Source organism: Bos taurus, chromosome 8 (assembly GCF_002263795.3).
Source record: "Bos taurus isolate L1 Dominette 01449 registration number 42190680 breed Hereford chromosome 8, ARS-UCD2.0, whole genome shotgun sequence".
Taxonomy (NCBI): domain Eukaryota; kingdom Metazoa; phylum Chordata; class Mammalia; order Artiodactyla; family Bovidae; genus Bos; species Bos taurus.
In genome coordinates, this window is record NC_037335.1 from 19,967,292 (window position 1) to 19,984,153 (window position 16,862).

The 16,862-nt window shown below is 37.9% G+C and overlaps 1 pseudogene; it reads right to left on the reverse strand.

Annotated features, from left to right (window-relative positions):
* Nucleotides 1-4,976: 4,976 nt before the first annotated feature.
* Nucleotides 4,977-5,095, reverse strand: LOC112447935 (uncharacterized; annotated as a pseudogene).
* Nucleotides 5,096-16,862: the final 11,767 nt, after the last annotated feature.

Genomic DNA, 16,862 nt, shown 5'->3' on the forward strand with positions numbered 1-16,862 from the left:
AGATATTACTTTGCCAACAAAGTTCCGGCTAGTCAAGGCTATGGTTTTTCCTGTGGTCATGTATGGATGTGAGAGTTGGAATGTGAAGAAGGCTGAGCGCCAAAGAATTGATGCTTTTGAACTGTGGTGTTGGAGAAGACTCTTGAGAGTCCCTTGGACTGCAAGGAGATCCAACCAGTCCATTCTGAAGGAGATCAGCCCTGGGATTTCTTTGGAAGGAATGATGCTAAAGCTGAAACTCCAGTACTTTGGCCACCTCATGCGAAGAGTTGACTCATTGGAAAAGACTCTGATGCTGGGAGGGATTGGGGGCTGGAGGAGAAGGGGACGACAGAGGATGAGATGGCTGGATGGCATCATTGACTCGATGGTTGTGAGTCTGGGTGAACTCCGGGAGTTGGTGATGGACAGGGAGGCCTGGCGTGCTGTGATTCACGGGGTCTCAAAGAGTCGGACACGACTGAGCGAGTGATCTGATCTGATCTGAAGATGGCTCTTAGAAATGTGGAAAGATGCTGATTAAGGAAAAGGAATTTAAATTGTTGAACTTAACTCCAGGATTTACCATCATTCACAAATAATTAAAAGATAGATACTTAGAAATGACAGTGTCTGCTATAATAGTTGCAATTTGATGTTTGCTTGGCACTTCCCCAGTGGCTCAGTGGTAAAGAATCTGCCTGCAATGCTGGAGACGTAGGTTTTATCCCTGGGTCAAGAAGATCCCCTGGTGAAGGAAATGGCTACCAATTCCAGTATTCTTGCCTGTAGAATCTCCTGAATAGCGAGCTTACTAGAGCTGGTGAGCTCTAGTCTATAGGATTGCAAAGAATCAGACACGATAGAAATGACAGCGTGCACTCACACACGATTATGTTTAATTAGTCTTCAGGTGACTTTCCACCACCGTTTACTGCACCAAGTGAGTTTGTAGACCACTTGTACTGACCATAACTGAAAAGGGAAAAATGGAAAATATTGCCAGCATTGGAGAAGAAGAAACAACATGGCTAGATTTTGTTATCGTTTGTGCTTTTTTAAAGTTGCGTTTTGGCAGGAAGGACATTGACACCTTTTAAAAAATACATCATTAACAAATTCTGAAAAGTACAAAATGCATAATAATAATCATTCATAATCATACCTGAAGATGGACACACTGAGGACTTTAATTTCCCTCTCCACTTCCTCTAATAAATATACATTCCTTTAGGACACACAAACATACCATACAGTCTGTATATACTGTGTATACAGAATATAATATACAATGTAATACAGCAGAATTTTCTAATCTGTATTTTTTATTAAACATATTATAAGCTGGGGAAAGAGGTGTAAATAGCTTTGAAGACAATATAAGGATATTTTCATACATGAAATAGCAGTTCGTATAAGAATGGGGGGCTGGGGGAAGAGGGTTGAATTTTAATTTCTTCATAGCAATGTATATGTGTCTGTTAGAGAAACCTGTATTTTCTGTCCTCTTGTTTTCTTTCCACAGAGAAAGGCTTCCTTCCTAAATACCATTTCCTGTTTCTTTTTCATGTGAGATGGAGTGACTTATCTACTGAGATGGAGTAATTAGTGAGTTTAAAAACAATTTGTCCATGGGCAGCTCTGCTCTTTCAGGGTTCTCTGTTTCCATTCAGGAAGCATTCATTCTGTTTGCCTTCTGCATTGCAAAATTACTGCCCCAATGGTAAGACCTGTGCCTACACACACTGTTCTGTGCCTATCTGTGTGGGTAAATTTAATTTTAGAGTAAAGTGTTGGGAAGCACATCAAAACTACAATCTCGAACACAGCCTTAATCTATAATTAAGTTGCTACTTTATCTTGAGATGCTTGCCTCTTTTCATTTGACTGGAACTTACAAGGTGAAGAAAGGCAATATGTGTAAAACCCCAACTTTGTCTATAATTTGTGGTTGCTATTGTTACTAAGTCATGTCCGACTCTGCAACCCCATTGACTGTAGCACGCCAGGCTCCTCTGTCCATGGAATTTTGTGTCCAATTCACAAAGAATTTTCATGTATATTCTCTTACTTGCTTTTCACAGTAACCCTTAGATGTAAGAGGGAAGACTAACATTTGTTGAGTGCACGCCTACTGTTTGTCAGAAATGTGCTATAAGATTTGCTTTTATTAAAGTTTAATTAATCTTCACAACTTTCAAAAATAGAATTTGCCCTTATTTTAAAGATCAGAAAATGGAGTTTCAGAGAGATGAAATGATTTACCTAAAGATAGATAAGTAATAAGAGGCCGGACCAGAAGTCTGAGCTGACTGTAAACACTAGGATTATGTGCCTCATTCACTTCTGTATTTCCAGGTCCTGGTCTCAAATTTGGCACAGAGAAGGCATTCAGTCAATATTGTTCAAAATTGACTCCAGATAAATGCTCTTTCCACTGCATCATGGAGGTAGAAGAGAGATATTTTAAACTACCAAATTCAGTCAATCTTCAAGCTACAATCCTATTTCCATGGGAGTTGGAAAGTAAGGGAATGGGGGAACTAAGGCTTGTTTTTTGACATATTTATGTTGCATGTGATACAACAAAAAACAGAAAGGACTATGAAATTTGAGATCTAGTGTGTCACAGTGGTCTTGTCACTGTTAAAGCAGTGAGACCTTGGACACAGTCACTTGCTCGCTCTCACCCACAATTCCCTCATCTGAAAAACAAAAATGCTAAACTATCTTGAAACTTGTTGTAATCCTGATAGTCTGGGCTTCCCTTGGGGCTCAGACAGTAATGAATCCGCCTGCAATGCAGGTGTCCTGGGTTCTATTGCTGGGCTAGGAAGAGCCCCTGGAGAAGGGAACGGCTACCCACTACAGTATTCTGACCTGGAGAAAATTCCATGGACAGAGGAGCCTGGCAGGGTACAGTCCAGGGGTCGCAAAGAGTCGGACATGACTGAAATCTGATAGTCTATCAATAGTGTATCAATGAAACTATCAATTGATAGTCTATCAATGAAACTCAAAGCTTAATTTTGGAAAGAACAAATGCTGCTACTTTCTAACCAACAAAGACTGTGTATTTATTGTATAGTTATACAAAAAAAATTGTAATTTAACACATGGACAAAAGTATAAGTTTTGAATATAACATAGTTCTCACATGTCCACAAGTTTCCAAGTCCAGAAATTCCTGAGGAAAGAAAGACAGAGACAGTAGTCGATAAAATAAGAACATTCCAAACAAGAAGTTATCGGACTTCCCCAGTGGTCTAAAGGTTAAGACTCTGCGCTTACAACGCAGGGGGCTCAAGTTTGATCCCTGGCTGGGAAACTTAGATCCCACATCTCATGTGGCACAGCGAGGAAAGATAAAAAGAAAGAAAGAAAGAAATATCCTCCATAAAAGAGGGGATATATGTATATGTATGCCTGACTCACTTTGTTGTACAGCAGTGTAAAGCAACTATTCATGCTAAGTCGCTCAGTCATGTCCAACTCTTTGTGACTTCATGGATTGTAGCCCATCAGGCTCCTCTGTCCATGGGATTCTCCGAGTAAGAATACTGGAGTTGGTTGCCATTTCCTTCTCCAGTGGATCTTCCTGACCCGGGGATTGAACCTGTGTCTCTTGTGTCTCCTGCATTGGCAAGCAGATTCTTTACCACTAGCACCACCCAAGAAGCCTCAAGGTAACTATACTTCAATACAAATAAACAGGAAGTTACAGCATATATTCTGTTGGAAAATGTATTGATTCGAAAGTCATGATTCACAACTTACCTTTAATACAAAGGCCAAATAGGAAAACAGTTTTGCCCAAGAAAAGTTAACTGTACCTTCCATCCAGGTTCCTCCCTCCTTTGTGCCTCTCATACACACACACACATACCATAAATGATGTTTTGGCATGAACACACACACAGATAACTTATTTTAAAAGATAGGAAAAGGAAATTAAAAGAAGCAGTCATTTTCTTTTTCACATCTAGCCATATTGCCAGCAACAGATGACAATGAAGAAATTCTGCAGTGATATGCATCCTGCTATATCGTTGCTGACCTGAGACTTCCACAGTCAAAAGAAAGCAGGTAATACCTTCCATAAGCAGAAGAAAAGCTTTAAAAATTGCTCAAGTTTACTAGTATCATTATTATGCTGATTTTTTAGATGCAGATGTAAGATTTAATGTGACAGCAGAATGTACATGTCAAAAAGTACTCTATTCAGTGGCCTAACTTTTGAGAAAATAAACAAGCCTGAAAATTAACCTACTCTATTTTCAACAGGTTTAAACCACAATGTTCTGGGTGGGGGGGGGGGGGGAATGAAAATCACATTAAGATTTTCATTCCCTGCATCCAGAGGCATACAGTTGTATACCAATATCTATTGTATACCAATTCTAGCCAAATCATTCCTACAAAGTAGCAACAAAAGAGTATTTCTTGCCAGATAAGAACCAAGTATTGTCTTACCAATTTTCAAAAGGAAAAAGGGGTGGGGAAAGTGCAATGAATTACTGTCAAATAAAGGTGCTATATATATATCAGAATTATCAAGGAAATATTTTTTTTAATTAGATGCAGGCAGTCTCAGCAATATTGACATGCAAATAATTATGTAAAAATATACAAATAATAGCCAAGCAGAATTCTATAGTCCTTACTCTAGATTTTGCCTCCCTATTGAAAAATGTGAAGTGAAGTGAAAGTCTCTCAGTTGTGTCTGACTCTGTGCAACCCCATGGACTGTAGTCCATGGAATTCTCCAGGCCAGCTTTTCCCTTATCCAGGGGATCTTCCCAACCCAGGGATCAAACCCAGGTCTCCCACATTACAGGGAGATTCTTTACCAGCTGAGCCACAAGAGAAGCCCAAGGATACTGGCATGTGTAGCCTATACCTTCTCCAGGGGATCTTCTCAACCCAGGAATCAAACTGGGGTCTCCTGCACTGCAGGCAGATTCTTTACCAACTGAGCTATCGGAAAAGCCCCCAAAAGCCTACAGTACCCGGTATTCCCAGGCAGTCTCCCATCCAAGTACTAACCAGGCCCGACCCTGTTTAGCTTCTGAGATCAGATGAGATCGGGTGCCTTCAGGATGATATGGCCATAGCCATCACTTCATGGCAAAAAGATGGGAAAACAGTAGAAACAGTGACAGACTTTATTTTTTTTCTGGGGGGGGGGGTCCTCCAAAATCACTGAAGATGATGACTGCAGCTGTGAAATTAAGAGATGCTTGCTCTTTGAAAGAAAAGCTATGACCAACCTAGATAGCATATTAAAAAGCAGAGACATTACTTTGCCAGCAAAGGTCCATCTAGTCAAAGCTATGGTTTTTCCAGTAGTCATGTATGGATGTGAGAGTTGAACTATAAAGAAAGCTGAGCACCAAAGAATTGATGCTTTTGAACTGTGGTGTTGGAGAAGACTCTTGAGAGTCCCTTGGACTTCAAGGAGATCCAACCAGTCCATCCTAAAGGAATCAGTCCTGAACATTCATTGGAAGCCTGATGCTGAAGCTGAAACTCCAATACTTTGGCCACCTGATGTGAAGATCTGACTCATTGGCAAAGACCCTGATGCTGGGAAAGATCGAGGGCAGGAAGAAGGGGACGACAGGATGAAATGATTGGATGGCATCACTGACTTGATGGACATGAGTTTGAGTGAGCTCTGACAGTTGGTGATGGACAGGGAAGCCTGGCATACTGCAGTCCACAGGGTCACAAAGAGTCGGACACGACTGAGTGACTGAACTGAACTGATTGAAAAATCGAACCCTGACACTAGTTATGTAGCCTTAATATCAATAAAAGTCTCTTCCTTCTCCTATAGCAGCTTCAAAATAGTAATGCAGCCAAAATTTAAAGAGTCCCTTATAAATACACCCTTTGATCTTCAATGCACTTATACTTCCATGACCAAAAATTATAGAATGTATGAAGAAAAAGGGATATAAGGAACAATTTTCTAAAATCCCCTTATTTGACAAATTGTTTAAGTCAATAAATACCATTTGCATACTCTCTAAGTAGATGCTATGCTGCCTGTGGATAGGAAGGAAAACAAAATATATGCAGACGTTGCCATCATGGGGTTTCCTGCTTGTTCAAGTTTATCTAATTTATAAGAGCCTGATCCAAGACTGTGACCCAAATCCCTTATTTCTAAGCTCTTTTCAGTATCCAGCATGCCCTTCTGTTCTTTGTTGGTCCTCTAAATCACAGTTACTATGATCCTTATTTTACAAACAAAGCAATGAAGGACAAAAATTTATATAATAAGCTCCATGTCATGTACCTAATATGCTTCAAAGCCAGGCTTTGCCCCATGTTTCCAGACATCTAGTCCAGTGTGCTTACTATTATACTAAAAGTAGTAAGTAATACTCTAGGAATAGATTGACTAGCATAATTTGGTAGTGAACTGCATGGTTAAAGAGATAACTGTTGGGTATATCCAAGTTTAGGGGGCAGGAGTTTCTTAACTGATGAGTGATGTGTTACAAGGACACAAGAATGGGGATGATAGCAAGTTCATTTAATATTTTCTACCTATGTACACGATATTTTTACCTGAGCAAAGTCATTCATATTGTCAAATACACTATTATGCTATAATTCAAAAATTATATATTACCTATCTTCTATTGTAAAGTAATGAGCCTCCAATTAAAATAAATAAATTTATAATAAAAAAGTTAAAAAAAGAAAACCTTTCACCAAAATATTGATAAAATTTGTGAATATAAAGTAGAATTTTATATCAACATTAAAGTTAAGGTCTCAATATCTGGAAAAAAAAAATATTACCTATCTTTATCCAATAAGCACAAAAGCTAGTACATGGTACTAGATATAAGTAATATAAAAACGGATAAGTTTTGGTCTCTGTCCTAAAACAGACTTACTCAGTGTGTATTAAGTCACTTCAGTTATATCCAACTTTTTGCGACCCTATGGACTGTAGCCCGCCATGCTCACTATCCATGGGATTCTCAGGAGACAATTAGATTAAAGCTTTACTGAGCAAGGCCCTGCTCACCAGAGCATGACCCAGTTTTCTCCAATACCAGTGCCTCCCATTAGGAAGCTTACACAAGCCTCTAAGCCTTCTCTCTCAGAGGGCAGACAAAAGAAGCAAGAAAGAAATGTTAGTCATTTAGTTATGTCTGACTCTTTGTGACCCCATGGACTGTAGCCTGCCAGGCTCCTCCATCCATGGATTTTCCAGGCAAGAATACTAGAGTGGGCTGCCATTTCCTTCTCCAGGGGATCTTCCAACCCAGGGATCAAACCTGGGTCTCTCATATTGCAGGCAGACTGTACCATCTGAGCCACCAGGGAAACTGGAAGAAGCAAGAAGAATCACAATCCCACAGCAACTAAAACCAAACCACATTACGGAAAGTTAATCAGTGTGGAAAAGCACAAAGTTATATCCCAGATGAGGGACAAGGTAAAACCCATAGACACAGCTAAATGAAGTGGAGATAGGCAACCTTCCAGAAAAAGAATTCATAATAATGATAATGAAGATGATTCACGATCTCAGAAAAAGAATGAAGGCAGAGACTGAGAAGATGCAAGAAATGTTAACCAAAGACCTAGAAGAACTAAAAAACAAACAAACAGAGATGAATAGTACACTACAAGGAATCCATAGCAGAATAACTGAGGCAAAAGAACTGATAAATGACCTGGAGGACAGAATGGTGGAAATCACTGCCACAGAATAGAATATAGAAAAAAGAATGAAGACAGCCTAAGAGACCTCTGGAACAACATTAAACACACCAACATTCACACTATATGGGTCCCAGAAGAAGAGAAAGAGAAAGGATCTGAGAAAATATTTGAAGAGATAATAGCTGAAAACATTCCTAACATGGGAAAGGAAATAGTAAACCAAGTCCAGGAAGCACAAGGAGTCCCAGGCAGGATAAACCCAAAGAGGAACACACCAAGACACATATTACTCAAACTGACAAAAATTAAAGAGAGATAAAATATTAAAAGCAACAAGATAAAAATGACAAATAACATACAAGGGAACTCCCATCAGGCTATCATTTGATTTCTCAATAGAAGTTCTACAAGCTAGAAAAGAATGGCAAGATATATTTAAAGTGATGAAAGAGAAGAACCTACAACCAAGAATAGCAAGACTCTCCTTCAGATTTAATGGAGAAATCAAAAGCTTTCCAGACAAGCAAAAGTTAAGAGAATCAGTACCACCAAATCAGCTTTACAACAAATTCTAAAGGAGCTTCTCCAGGCAGGAAACAACAAAAGGAAAAGAACCTACCTACAAAAATAAACCCAAAACAATCAAGAAAACAGTAATAGGATCATCATTTCAGTTCAGTTCAGTTGATCAGTCATGTCCAACTCTTTGTGATCCCATGAACTACAGCACGCCAGGCCTCCCTGTCCATTACCAACTCCCAGAGTCCACCCAAACCCATGTCCATTGAGTCGGTGATGCCATCCAACCATCTTATCCTCTGTAGTCCCCTTCTCCTCCTGCTCTCAATTTTTCCCAGCATCAGGGTCTTTTCCAGTGAGTCAGCTCTTCGCATCAGGTGCCCAAGTACTGGAGTTTTCAGCTTCAACATCAGTCCTTCCAATGAATACCCAGGACTGATCTCCTTTAGGATGAACTGGTTGGATCTCCTTCCAGTCCAAGGGACTCTCAAGAGTCTTCTAAAACACCACAGTTCAAAAGCATCAATTCTTCTGCACTCAGCTTTCTTTATAGTCCAACTCTCACATCCATACATAACCACTGGAAAAACCATAGCTTTGAGTAGATGGACCTTTGTTGACAAAGTAATGTCTCTGCTTTTAAATATGCTGTCTAGGTTGGTCATAACTTTCCTTCCAAGGAGTAAGCATCTTTTAATTTCATGGCTGCAATCACCATCTGCAGTGATTTTGGAGCCCAGAAAAATAAAGCCACCCACTGTTTCCACTGTTCAGTTCAGTTCAGTCACTCAGTTGTGCCCAACTCTTTGTGACCCCATGAACCGCAACACACCAGGCCTCCCTGTCCATCACCAACTCCCAGAGTCCACCAAAACCCATGTCCATTGAGTCGGTGATGCCATCTCATCCTCTGTCCAGCCATCTCATCCTCTGTCATCCCCTTCTCATCCTGCCCCCAATCCCTCCCAGCATCAAGGGCTTTTCCAATGAGTCAACTCTTCGCATGAGTGGCCAAAGTACTGGAGTTTCAGCTTCAGCATCAGTCCTTCCAATGAACACCCAGGACTGATCTCCTGTAGGATGGACTGGTTGGATCTCCTTGCAGTCCAAGGGACTCTCAAGAGTCTTCTCCAACACCACAGTTCAAAAGCATCAATTCTTTGGGACTCTTTCTTCACAGTCCAACTCTCACATCCATACATGACTACTGGAAAAACCATAGCCTTGACTAGATGGACCTTTGTTGGCAAAGTAATGTCTCTGCTTTTGAATATGCTATCTAGGTTGATCATAACTTTCCTTCCAAGGAGTAAGTGTCTTTTAATTTCATGGCTGCAATCACCATCTGCAGTGATTTTGGAGCCCCCAAAATAAAGTCTGACACTGTTTCCACTGTTTCCCCATCTATTTCCCATGAAGTGATGGGACCAGATGCCATGATCTTCGTTTTCTGAATGTTGAGCTTTAAGCCAACTTTTTCACTCTCCTCTTTCACTTTCAAGAGGCTCTTTAGTTCCTCTTCACTTTCTGCCATAAGGGTGGTGTCATCTGCATATCTGAGGTGATTGATATTTCTCCCAGCAATCTTGATTCCAGCTTGTGCTTCTTCCAGCCCAGAGTTTCTCTGAGGTGATTGATATTTCTCCCTGTAATCTTGATTCCAGCTTGTGCTTCTTCCAGCCCAGCGTTTCTCATGATGCACTCTGAATATAAGTTAAATACGAAGGGTGACAATATACAGCCTTGACAGACTCCCTTTCCTATTTGGAACCAGTCTGTTGTTCCATGTCCAGTTCTAACTGTTGCTTCCTGACCTGCATATAGGTTTCTCAAGAGGCAGGTCAGGTGGTCTGGTAGTCCCATCTCTTTCAGAATTTTCCACAGTTTATTGTGATCCACACAGTCAAAGGCTTTGTCATAGTCAATAAAGCAGAAATTTACCTTAACTGTAAATGGATTAAATGCACCAACCTAAAGACACAAACTGGATGAGCAGATGAAAACATGTGCATGTATGCACTTCCATTTACCATATCACTCTGCTTGACCCCTCAAATTGCATGTAATTACTTTATATTGTTAGGTTAATCATGTTCCCATTATGGCTTGCAATTGTAATTATCTTTTTTGTCTGGTTATTGATTATGAAAATTGATAAACATCTTTTACTATTGTGATTATATAACTATTACTCACTTAATACTATTGTATCATGATTGGTAGACAGAAAAATAATAGAAATGTATGTCACCAAAACTTCATTTAACAGAAAAACTTGTAATCTCTTTTTTTTTCCTTTTTTTTTAAATTTTATTTTATTTTTAAACTTTACAATATTGTATTAGTTTTGCCAAATATCAAAATGAATCCACCACAGGTATACCTGTGTTCCCCATCCTGAACCCTCCTCCCACCTCTCTCCCCATACCCTCCCTCTGGGTCGTCCCAGTGCACCAGCCCCAAGCATCCAGTATCGTGCATCGAACCTGGACTGGTGACTCGTTTCATACATGATATTATAAATGTTTCAATGCCATTCTCCCAAATCTCCCCACCCTCTCCCTCTCCCACAGAGTCCATAAGACTGATCTATACATCAGTGTCTCTTTTGCTGTCTTGTACACAGGGTTATTGTTACCATCTTTCTAAATTCCATATATATGCATTAGTATACTGTATTGGTGTTTTTCTTTCTGGCTTACTTCGCTCTGTATAATAGGTTCCAGTTTCATCCATCTCATTAGAACTGATTCAAATGTATTCTTTTTAATGGCTGAGTAATACTCCATTGTGTATATGTACCACAGCTTTCTTATTCATTCATCTGCTGATGGGCATCTAGGTTGCTTCCATGTCCTGGCCATTATAAACAGTGGGCCAAAGAACTAAATAGACATTTCTCCAAAGAAGACATACAGATGGCTAACAAACACATGAAAAGATGCTCAACATCACTCATTATCAGAGAAATGTAATCTCTTTTTAAAATCTAGATGCATATCAGAATTATCTCGGAAATTTTTGAAAAATACAAGTACCCAATTATTGCTGTTTTTTGGTCAGAGCTCCAGTTATATTTCTAATGAGTAGCCATGTTTAAAAACAACTGGACTATATGAGGATCTTTCACTCTTATGTAGTTTGTTTCACTTTGCTACATCATATTCAGCACTCCCATTTTATTTCACTTATGTTTTCCAATTTCTTCATCTCTTGTTTTATGTTTTTTTATCAAGCCTTTATCAAGCATAGTATAAATGCTTTTTATAAATATATATAATATGTATAATATATGTATTTTAGAAAACATATGAATTGTTACCTAACTAAAAAATGTATGACATTTTGATTCTACGTATTTGACTTAGTATGAATAGAATTCTAGACATCTAACTTAAAACAATAGATATGCAACAAGTAACAAAGATTTACTATATAGCACAGGGAACTATAGCCAATATCTTGTAATAAACTAAATGGAAAATAATTTCAAAATTAACATGTGCATATAACATATGTAATAACATATGTATAACTGAATCACACACACAATAAAAGAATTCTACTTTTTGAAATTTAGTAATGTTTAACTTTTTTCAGGTTTTCTAAATGTCTTATGGACATCTAATAACAATGTCTGAGATACAAAATTTTTAATATATTTGTGTAGGAAATAAGATTAACATAAATTAATTAAATGAAATCTATTATATTTAAATTATTAATGACATCATTCAAGATGCTCCTATTCTTATGTTTTCACACTTGATAACAATATTACCAGAGGAATGTTAATATGTCTCACTATGATTATATATATGGAGAAGGCAATGGCGCCCCACTCCAGTACTCTTGCCTGGAAAATCCCATGGGCAGAGGAGCCTGGTAGGCTGCAGTCCATGGGGTCGCTGAGGGTCGGACACGACTGAGCGACTTCACTTTCACTTTTCACTTTCATGCATTGGAGAAGGAAATGGCAACCCACTCCAGTGTTCTTGACTGGAGAATGCCAGGGACTGGGGAGTCCGGTGGGATGCCATATGGGGTCGCACTGAGTCGGACACAACTGAAGTGACTTAGCAGATGATTATATATATTTTTCTTCTCCCTATATTTCTTCTGATTTTTGCTTTAGGTATCTTTGTTGTTAGGTATCTAATGGTTTATGATGTCTATCTTCTGTGTGAATTGTACCTTTTATAATTAAAAATATTCATCTTTGTTTCATTTTTTAAAAGGAGGACAAATAAATTATATCATGGAATGGAATACTATACAACAGTGTAAATAAAGAATTATAGTTATTGTGCAATAAATGGATTGAATCTCAAAAAAAAGACAAGAAATTTCATGTGAACTCTTCCAAAGAATACAAAAGGAGAAAATACTTCCCATTGTCCCTGATATAAGTATATACCTGATACCAAAACTAGCAAGGACATTATATAAAAGGAAAATTGCAAACCAATATGTCTTATAAAAACAAATGCAAAAATCCTAAATAAGGTATTAGTGAATGGATTCAACAATATATAAAATATATCACCAACAAAAGAGTACAATGTTGGATTAACATGTGAAAATCCATCACCATTTTAACAGAAATAAAAATTATTATCTCTGTATATACATAAATATCACTTGCTAAAATCTTAAATTTGTTAATGATAAAACTCATTAGTATATTACTAATAAAAGAGAGCTATCAAAGTCTGATAAAAGTTAGCCATAAAAATTCTACAATTAGCATCCTTCTAAGTGGTAAAATATTGACCACTTTTCTTTAGTTAAGAAACTGATAAGGATATCCACATCACCACTTCTATTCAACATTATGCTTTTAATATCATAAGAAAAATGAAAACAAAGTTTTCAAATTGAAAAGGAAGAAATCATAGTGTCAATATTCATAAATGATATGATTATATACATAGAAAATAAAAAGAATATATAAACTATTAGGATTAGTAAGTAAATTAATAAGCATAAATAGTTAATAAATAGTTTATGAATTCAATATACAAAAATATTTTATACATTTTCAAGGAACAAATGGAAAATGTAACTTTTAAAAGAACACCATTTACATAGTATCAAAACATCAAATATATAGGAATAAATCTAACAAAATATATACAAGATGCTTACTCCTTGGAAGGAAATGTATGACCAACCTACACATCATATTAAAAAAGCAGAGACATTACTTTGTCAACAAAGGTCCGTCTAGTCAAGACTATGGTTTTTTCAGTGGTCATGTATGGATGTCAGAGTTGGACTATAAAGAAAGCTAAGCACCAAAGAATTGATGCTTTTGAACTGTGGTGTTGGAGAAGACTCTTGAGAGTCCCTTGGACTGCAAGGAGATCCAACCAGTCCATTCTGAAGGAGATCAGTCCTGAATGTTCATTGGAATGACTGATGCTGAAGCCAAAACTCCAATACTTGGGCCAGCTCATGCAAAGAGCTGACTCATTGGAAAATACCCTGATGCTGGGAAAAATGAGGGCAGGAGGAAAAGAGGACGACAGAGGATAAGATGGTTGGGTGGCATCACCGACTCAATGGACATGGGTTTGGGTGGACTCTGGGAGTTGATGATGGACAGAGAAGCCTGGCGTGCTGTGGTTCATGGGGTTGCAAAGAGTCAGACATGACTGAGCAACTTAACTGACTGATAGAAGAACTCTACAAGGAAAAACAATAAAACATGTTGAGAGGATTTTTTAAAACCTTACATAAATACATAAATATGCAATATTCATGGATTAAAAGCTGAATATTAAAATATTAATTCTCTTCAATTGATCTATAGTGTCAATGCAACCCTAAAATACCAACATGTTTATTGTGTGAGACAGAAATGGCAAATTTGAAAATTTTTATAAGAATTAAAGGAACCTAAAATAGTCAAGACAGAATCTGAGATATTAAGCTGCTCCATCGCTGGTCAGGGAACTAGATCCCACATGCTGCAACTGAGAGTTCACATGCCACAAATAAAGATTCCGCACACTGCAGCTGAGACTCACCACAGTCAAATAAACAAATTAATTAAGTAAAGAGTTTTAAAAGATAATGCAGTATTGGCAAAAGGACACACACACACACACAAATATACCAATGGAATAGACTCGATAAAATTCAAGAACAGATTCACACATTAATTATCACATTATTTACTTTAAAGGTACTTGTACCTTCAAAATTCCCCAAGCCAGGCTTCAACAGTATGTGAACTGTGAACTTCCAGATGTTCAGGCTGGTTTTAGAAAAGGCAGAGGAACCAGAGATCAAATTGCCAACATCCGCTGGGTCATCGAAAAAGCAAGAGAGTTCCAGAAAAATGTCTATCTTTGCTTTAATGACTATGCCAAAGCCTTTGACTGTGTGGATCACAATATACTGTGGAAAATTCTGAAAATGATGGGAATACCTGACCACCTGACCTGCCTCTTGAGAATTCTGTATGCAGGTCAGGAAACAACAGTTAGAATTGGATATGGGACAACAGACTGGTTCCAAATAAGAAAAGGAGTACGTCAAAGCTGTATATTGTTACTCTGCTTATTTAACTTATATGCAGAGTACATTATGAAAAATGCTGGGCTGGATGAAGCACAAGCTGGAATCAAGATTGCCAGGAGAAATATCGATAACCTCAGATATGCAGATGACACCACCCTTATGGCAGAATGTGAAGAAGAACTAAGAGCCTCTTGATGAAATTGAAAGAAGAGAGTGAAAAAGTTGGCTTAAAGCTCAATTTTCAGAAAACAAAGATCATGGCACCTGATCCCATCACTTCATGACAAATAGATGGGGAAACAGTGGAAACAATGGCTGACTTTGTGGGGGGCATGCTCCAAAATCACTGCAGATGGTGACTGCAGTCATGAAATTAAAAGATGCTTACTCCTTGGAAGGAAAGTTATGACCAACCTAGATAGCATATTAAAAAGCAGAGACATTACTTTGCCAACAAAGGTTCATCTAGTCAAGGCTAATGTTTTTCCAGTAGTCATGTATGGATGTAAAAGTTGGACTATAAAGAAAGCTGAGCACCAAAGAATTGATGCTTTTGAACTGTGGTGTTGGAGAAGACTCTTAAGAGTCCCTTGGACTGCAAGGAGATCCAATCAGTCCATCCTAAAGGAAATGAGTCCTGAATATTCATTGGAAGGACTGATGTTGAAGCTGAAACTCCAATACTTTGGCCACCTGATGTGAAAAGCTGACTCATTTGGAAAGACCCTGATGCTGGGAAAGATTGAAGGCAGGAGGAGAAGGAGATGACAGAGGATGAGATGGTTGGATGGCATCACTGACTCAATGGACATGAGTTTGAGTAAACTCCGGGAGTTCGTGATGGACAGGGAGGTCTGGCGTACTGCTGTCCATGGGGTTGCAAAGAGTTGGACACGACTGAGAAACTGAACTAAACTGAACTGTACCTTCTAATCAGGAAGGATAGTCTTTCAGATAAATGTTATTAGAGCAACTGGATATATAAATATGAAAGAATGAACCATGGCTACTTCATGCCATACACAAATTAATTTGATATGGATCACAAACCTAAATGTTAAACAATAAATCTTCCAGTGAAAAACAGGAAAACATCATCATGACCTTGAGTTAGGCAAAACTTTCTTAAAAGAACAAAGAAAGCATTAACCATTTTTTCAAAAAGATTCAGAAACTGAGTTTCTTTAAAATTAAGATATTCTAGCTATCCAAAAGCATAATTTAAAAAGAGAACATGCAAGCCACAGAGAGGAAGTAACTGTAATTGATAAATGGGCTCACATCCAGAAAACATAAAGAACTCCTAAGAATCATTAAGAAAGACACAAACATTACATTTTTTTTTAAGGGCACAATTCTTAAAGAGGTATCCACAAGAAAAGAGACCAAGTGACTATGCACATATATGGAAAGATACACAATTGGTCATCAAGGGAACTGAAATTAAAACAACAGTGAAATATTTTTATACATCAACCACAGTGGCTAAAATTCCAAATGAGTTATCATACCAAGTGTTGATAAAGATACAGAGCAACTGAAATCTCATATGTTGCAGACTGGAGTGTAAACTGGTGAAACTACTTTGGAAAACCCTGCACTGCCAATCTTATAACCCAACAATTCCACTCTGAGGTATGTATCTGAGAAAAATGAAAGTACTTGTACACCAAAAGACATGCTCAAGAATGTTCATAATTCTTTTATGTATTATAACCAAATACTAGAAACAAACAAAATAACTATCAGTAGTAAAATGAATGCATAAGCCGTGACATTACTGCACAATAATCAAAACAGTATTGTACTGGCACAAAAACAGACATATGTATATAAATGTGAAACAGGATAGAAAGCTCAGAAATAGACTCATGCACTTGTGGTCAATTCACATACAACAAAAGAGGCAAGAATATACAGTGAAGAAAAGACGGTCTCTTCCATAAGTGGTGCTGGGAAAACTGGACAGCTATACGCAAAATAATGAAATTAGAACATTCTTTAACACCATATACAAAAGTAAACTCAAAATGAATTAAAGACTTAAATGTAATACCAGATACTATAAAACTCCTAGAGGAAAACATAGAACACTTTTTGACATAAATTGCAGTATATTTTTTTGGATCCATCTCCTAGAGTAA